Here is a 7500-nt window from a genome sequence, read left to right as displayed (position 1 = left end):
AGGGGGGGGAGGGAGGGAGGAGAAAGAAATGAGGAAGGAAGATGAGGTGAGGGAGGAGGAGGAGGAAGAAGAAGAGGAGGGGAATGGAGGGAAGAAAGAAATGAGGAACGAATGAAAAGAGGGAAAATGGGACGAGGAGATGAGGTGAGGGAGGAGGAGGAGGAAGAGGAAGAAATGCGGAACAAATGAAGGAAGGGAAGACAGGAGGAGGAGATGAGGTGAGGAAGTGAGGAGGAGGAGGAGGAGGAGGATTCGATGAGAGAAAGAATGCTGTAAGCCTCGAGTGAAGAGCGAACAGGAAGAATTCGAGAAGAAAGAGATACAAGAAGGACCTGCTTGTGTGTGTAAGAGAGAGAGAGCGAAGAGAGAGAGAGAGAGAGAGAGAGAGAGAGAGAGAGAGAGAGAGAGAGAGAGAGAGAGAGGAGAGAGAAAGAGAGAGGGGAACTTTCCTGAAGGAGCGTGCCCGTGTGGAGGAAGAGCAGGAGCAGGAGGAGGAGGAGGAGGTGGAGGACGAGCAGGAGGTAGTGGAGGGGGGGTGTGTGCTGGTCTTGGAAACGGGGCGGGTGGACGGGTGGGTAGCCAGTGTGGTATAGACCTCGGTAGCGTCTGGAGGTCGCTAGTACCGAAGAGCAACCCAGAACCCGCCTACTGCAGAACCTCACGGCCGTCCACGTCCCCTGGCGAAGGCCTGCAGTTGCTTCGCGTCCGTCGAGCGAGGGGATGCCGGAACCGTCTTCCCCGTCCGTCGTGACCTATCCGTTTTGCGTCGTATTCGGAATGACGTGAGTCGTGTTCCGTCGGATTCCGTCGGAACGTTGAGGTTTTCGGGTTTTTGTCGCCGCGTTGGTGCAACAGAGGTCTCGTTTCCTCTCCGTGGGGGTGTTGAAGAAGAAGAAGAAGAAGAAGAAGAAGAAGAAGGAGAAAGAAATCAGGATGATCACTGTGGATGAGGTCTTGTTGGTAGTGTTGGAAGAAAACTTCTCCAGATGTTGGGAGAACGTTGGCAGTGTCGGTTATGGATAAAGAAGAACGGGGCGGTGACTGTAAACGGTGACATTTGGACTGTGAACTTCTGTCTGGTGGATATAGTGGATTTGGTGGATAATGTGGACGTGCCTTGGTGGATTTGGTGGATCATGTGGACGTGTCTGATGGATTTGGTGGATCATGTGGACGTGTCTGATGGATTTGGTGGATCATGTGGACGTGTCTGATGGATTTGGTGGATCATTTGGACGTGTCTGATGGATTTGATGGATCATGTAGACGTGTCTGATGGATTTGGTGGATAATGTGGACGTGTCTGGTGGATTTGGTGGATCATGTGGACGTCTGGTGGATTTGGTGGATCATGTGGACGTGTTTGATGGATTTGGTGGATCATGTGGACGTGTTTGATGGATTTGGTTAATAATGTGGACGTGTCTGGTGGATTTCCTGGATAATGTAGACGTGTTTGATGGATTTGGTGGGCTGGTCCGGTGAATGTATTAGAACTGTGATGTGGTGGACGTGTAGAATTGGTGAGGGATCCACATAATGGAGATTGTGAAGTGTTAATTGAATGCGGTGGATTGGTGTAGTGGATGGAATAATACTCGTGGTGGATTTCTATGTATATATCTGGATTTCGATGTATCTGTTGGGTTTTGATGTATATATGGTGGATTTCAGTGCGTCATTGATGGATTTTGATGTATGTATGGTGGATTTCAATGTATCATTGGTTGATTCGATGGATTTGATGTGAAGTTGATGTGATGGAATGTTAGTGATGCTGTGGTGGATGTTGTATTGCTGTGATGAGGTTATTGTATTGGATTTGATTTTGCTGTGGCATAATTGTTGCTGCTGTGGGATCGTCATTTTTGCTGTGATTGAGAAAGTCATCGTTGCTGTGATAAAGTTGATTTTGCTGTGGAGTTGATGCTGTGATGAGGTTATTGTATTAGATTTGATTTCGCTGTGGCATAGTTGTTGCTGCTGTCATTTTTGCTGTGATTGGGAAATTTGTTGTTGTTGTGATAAAGTTGATTTTGCTGTGGAGTTGATGCTGTGATGAAGTTGTATGGGGTTTGATCTTGCTGTGGCATAGTTGTTGATGCTGTGGGGTAGTCATTGTTGCTGTGATGAAGTTGATGCTGTGTTTAATTTGATGGTTCTCTGGTGAAGCTGTTGTTTTCTGTGATGAATGTAGTTGTATTAATACAATAGGTCTCGTGTAATGATACAATAGGTAGCATGGACAAGCCTTTCACTAGAGTTAACAGTATAATAAAATCGCCTTCATTTAACCAGAATAAAATCCCTCAACGTGCCGAAGGTGGGTGAAGGGATAACGTGAGGTTTATGTTGACATATTGACAAAACTTTTTTTTGACGTGCTTACACCAGGAGACGCTGAATCAGGTCAAGGTTGGGTCATCACGTGACTGAAATTGTTGACTTTTGGAAGAGCAAGATCCTGTACATCTCAGCACAGAACTGAAGGGTTAGGTCTGACCGTGTATGGTGGGTAGAGCGATGGAAGTACAGGTCTGTTATTTGTGGAACAGGAGGGGAGTCGTGTACGGTTAATTTTTATCATGGGTTTATTGGCTGCACTCAAGTGGATGTGGTGTATGTGGTGGATGTGGATGAAGGAAATCGTGTAAGTGGATATGTTTGTGTATTGTTCTCTTTATAATCATGTGGAGAGCTTTCATGATTTGAGGTCCATTTAAACTGAATAGAGTCTTTGAACATAACATAAGAACATAAGAATGAAGGAGACTGCAAGAGACCATAAGGCCTACACTAGGCAGCTCCGTATCCATCACCACCTGTCATCCTCATCCATAAAGTTGTCTAACCGTTTCTTAAAACAACTGATGTTAGAGAGAGACTATTTAGGGTTTATTGTTGGGCGGATTAAAGCCTTAAAATGCTCATGAATCCTTTCAGACTGATGCAAAGCGTCTGGAGTCACACAGAACAAACCTACTAAACATTGTTGCAGTTAAGAAAGATAAGGATCATTTCGTTGTTGGGAAGATGGAGATATGGACTGCCTATTTTACACATAATACCACTCTTACACATATTTTATACATAATGCCACCCTTACGGACCAGAGGCTCGCAACTTTCTCTTATGACTGATGACGAATCTAAAAAAAAGAAAAAAAAAAAAATCTGTTTTTAGTTATTTTCTTTGCCACCTCCACGGCTCTCTCTATCTCCAGGGATAGAATCGCTGGTTACTGATGAAGAAGTGCTCTAAACGTTCTAAGTACTTCAGTGGATTAAAGATATTGAGATAGCTCTTAAGATCCTCACGCGCAATTATTGGTTAAAATAAACAAACAAATAGATAAATGAATAAGTAAATGAATAAATAAGTAAATAGGTAAGTTTATATATTATTGTATTGAATCTCCACCAATGATGGCCCAGATAACAAATCTAAATAGGAGACTTCAATTGCGACTTTGTAACGAATAAAGATACGACGGTTTTCAGACATTGTTATTGCCATATATTGAGTCTGCACACCCGAAATTGACGTAGAACTTGTTCCCTCGACTGTACTTTAATGATTTTTTTCTTGTTAACGCTAGACGATATTTTTTCACTTGAAAGGGCCCGGGATGGGGGTGGGAGGTGGAGCGGGGTTAAAATTCACTAAATCAAGTGGTTTTGTGGATTTGTATGGTTGGAAGGGGTGGGCACTGTGGCCTAGTACATGGAGTTGTGTGTTAGTGTTTTGTTTGGAATAACCAGCGTTTCTATCCTTGGGGACAAAATCTCACCAAAGAGGTGGGGAGATGTCCGTAGGATACCAGAACGTAGGTAGAGTAGATGTTTAAAGAACCTTTTTTTTTCCTAGGTCGAGATCAGTCTCCAGTCATAAATTAACCCTGCGTGGATCTGGTCCGTAGAGGTGTCACTAAAGCCCCTAGAATATCAACTGTATAAGATATACAGTGTGTATGTGTGTATGTGTGTGTGATGGAGAATAAGATAATGAGGCCTGTGGTGGATGCTGTTGTCACGGGATGTATTTCACCAGCGCTTCTAGCCTTATGCACAATGTGGATTATGTGGATCTTTGTCATGGATAATATGGATACCCGTAAATGGCATAGTAATGGATAAGGAGGTGGATTGGTTAGTAGTTTATCCGTTTTGCTATATTTTTCTTCTCAGCTGAATAAAATCACCTGGCGGCAGTCTGAATGGATATAAAAGTCGTTAATATCATCGAGATATTAAAGTGTATTGATCACATGGGTATTATAAAGTATAATGAATCATTATCCTGTAATCATAGCTAGAGGTATTAGTAGCGGCTTACAGCAACAGGCAGGTTTTGTTCTACCATAGGTTTTCTATCACTTTGTGGGATTTGGATGGCGAGTTTATTATTAATATACCAATGATATTAGTTTAGTATTACATATATACCAGTGACGTCGGTGTTGTGAGGTATAACAAAAAAATACTATCCCAAGGGCTTTTTCCTCCTTATAAGGGGGGTAGCCAGCCAAGGCTTACTTCCACCTATTCCACTCCCCAGTCAAGGCTTACTTATTCCACTTGTTCCACTCCCCTCCACCACCCTTTCCCCTCTCTCATATTAGCTCCTCGTGGATGACGGGTCATCCTACACTAATAAACGGAGCGATATATTGGATAAGGATATCGAGAGTGTGTCTCCTTCACAGCCTTTGTAAAGTGTAATGAACGAAACTAGGTCGGAAGGACCGCGTAGTTGGATGAATATTTGGGTCTATTGCTAGAGGACGAGATGGATATTTGGGTATATTGCGAGAATTTGGCAAATAAGATCAATGCGGGGATATTGGATTCTGTGAGGGATATTGGCGGAAACTTAGGATGGATGTAACGAGGCAGAATGGTGGTTGTGGTGGATCTTGAGATTACATGAAAGCGGAGTAGTGTGTGTGTGTGGTGGATTTTGTGTGTGGATGTATATATATATATATATATATATATATATATATATGATGGTGGAAAAAAAAGTCACGGGTCTAGTTCCAATTTTTTTTTCCTGACCGGTTTCGCTCTCTACTTCTTCGGAACTAGACCCATGACTTCTTTTTCCACCTTTATCATTTGTCACAATGTCCCAGCATATATATATTCATATATATATCAATATATATATATTTATATATATATATATATATATATATATATATATATATATATGCATGAAAAATCACATAAACTCGTGAATCGAAATATGCGGAAAAACCACCAATGAAAAAGAAAAACTGATGACCAAGCGCTTTCGTCTATTCAGATGTACCCTGAGGATGTCTGAATAGACGAAAGCGCTCGGTCATCAGTTTTTCTTTTTCCTTGGTGGTTTTTCCGCATATATATATATATATATATATATATATATAATATGTGTGTGTGTTTGTGTGTTTTTATATGTTTTATCTATACATGCGGAATATCAATATGTAGGTATATATGTGTGCTGAATTATTGTGCATGTGAATGTGTTTATGAATGTGTATGCGTGTATATATTATTTGTTTATCCATTATTTTAGGTAAACATGTATATGTGTTATGTATATAAGAACGTAAAAACATAAGAATGAAGGAGACTGCAAGAAACCATAATGCCTACACTAAACAGTTCCATGTCCATTACCACCTGTCATTTCCATCCATAAAGCTGTCTAATCGTTTCTTAAAACAACCGATAGTTTCAGCGCTCACTAACTACATGATTACTAAGTCGATTCCATTCGTTGACCACCCTATTATTAGTAAACCAATTCTTGCCTATTTCCTTCTTAGATCTAAATTTGTCCAATTTAAATCCATTACTGCGAGTCCTGCCGTGTTGTCTTAATATGATGGCCTTGTGTGTGTATGGACGCACACACACACACACACACACACACACACACACACACACACACACACACACACACACACACACACACACACACACACACACACACACACACACACACACATATATATATATAATGTGTGTGTGTGTGTGTAATAATGAATACCTTGAATTTCACAAAACTCGGTGCCCCACGTTGGCTGGCAACGATCCTTTGGCCCTCCCAAAGAGACGTCAGATTAATGTCTATTGTACTAATAAGATAATATTTCTGTATCACAAAGTAATGGGAGGCTATCATTCGCTAATTTTCGGTTTTCCTTAGATTTAGTCCGGGGAACGAGTGCCATCCCCTTGGGTTTTGACGATGCGTAAGAGGGAGATGATTATATTTGATGTCACTCGCAGGTACCCGTTGTTGGTCCATATGTGCCTATATGTACATGCACATGTATATGTATGTGTATGTGTAAATGTATATATGTATTTGTATATGCACGTATATGTACTTATATATGTATATATGTACAATACATATATATTTGTATACCTTCATATGTATATGCACATGTACAGTATATGTCTATATGCATTGTATATATGCATTTGTACGTATCTGTCCGTATATATATGTATATTGTGTATATATGCGTATTTATATGTGTTATGTATTTTTATATATGTTGAGGCATTCTGACAGGTTGACTGAAGTGGGAGTAGGAAACACAGGAGTCTTAGTCTGAGTTTATTCCTGACTACTTCCGCAGATATGCTTTCTCAGGTATGCTTTGAGAAAGAATACCTTCGAAACTAGTCAGGAATAAACTCGGACTAAGACTCCTGTGTTTCCTACTCCCACTTACGTCATTTGTATACATAAAGGAAGGAGGCGTCTCGGTGTGTTAGAGGAGATATGTGTGTGTAGTTCTACTTTACAAGGGAAATGAGGACAAGTACGAATGTAGTAACTTAAGAAGGATTGGTCTGTTGAGAGCGCCGAGAATGGGCACGCGTTAATTGGGGGAGATTAGGGGGGAAATAGGGAGTAATTGGGGGGAGAGTAGTGTCGGCTGAGAAAGGAAGATGGAATGTAGATTAAGGTTTCGTAGTGAGGCAGGGGTGTTTGTGGTGTATTTAGTTTTATAATATTAAAGTACAGTCAAGAAAACAAGTTCTAACTCACTATACGGTAATAACAATGATGTCTGAAAACTCGTATCTTTATTCGTTACAAACTCACAATTGAAATCTTCTTTTTACTGTTGCTGTTTAGGGTGTCAATGAAGGAGGCTCTATGCAATGACATGTAAATTTATTCATTTATTTACATTAACTTATATATGAGGATATTTTGTGGGGTGTTCATGGACTTAGAGAAGGCGTAGGATAGGGCTTATATAGAGGTTGTATGCGTTTAGGGTATAAGGAATAAAGGGAATTCTATTGAAGGCGGGAAAGAGTTTATGAATGAAGTGACGTTCGTGAATGGGAATTTAAAAGGTGATTCGTTTGAGTTAATCTGTGGCTACGTCAGGACTGTTATTGTTGTTGTTGTTATTATTGTTATTATTATTTTCATTAACAATATTATTTATCTTATTAATATTATTTATATTATTGATTA

The 7500-nt window shown here is 40.5% G+C and overlaps 1 protein-coding gene across 5 annotated transcripts in view; it reads left to right on the top strand.

Annotated features, from left to right (window-relative positions):
- LOC143027662 (guanine nucleotide exchange factor DBS-like) overlaps window positions 1-7500 on the top strand; it is a 300403-nt gene that overhangs the window by 185143 nt on the left and 107760 nt on the right. For 3 of the 5 annotated variants that reach the window (XM_076189073.1, XM_076189071.1, XM_076189074.1), the window contains exon 1: window positions 594-782. The exons of the other annotated variants lie outside the window; for them this stretch is intronic. The gene's annotated coding sequence lies outside the window, so the exon portion shown is untranslated. Of the gene's footprint in view, window positions 1-593; window positions 783-7500 lie in introns of those variants that run through there. 5 annotated transcript variants of the gene reach the window in all.

Source organism: Oratosquilla oratoria, chromosome 8, assembly GCF_046742065.1.
Source record: "Oratosquilla oratoria isolate Oo_2021 chromosome 8, ASM4674206v1, whole genome shotgun sequence".
In the NCBI taxonomy this organism is placed as follows: domain Eukaryota; kingdom Metazoa; phylum Arthropoda; class Malacostraca; order Stomatopoda; family Squillidae; genus Oratosquilla; species Oratosquilla oratoria.
The sequence above is the reverse complement of the archived record's forward strand: the minus strand, read 5'-3'. Positions and strand labels throughout refer to the sequence as shown.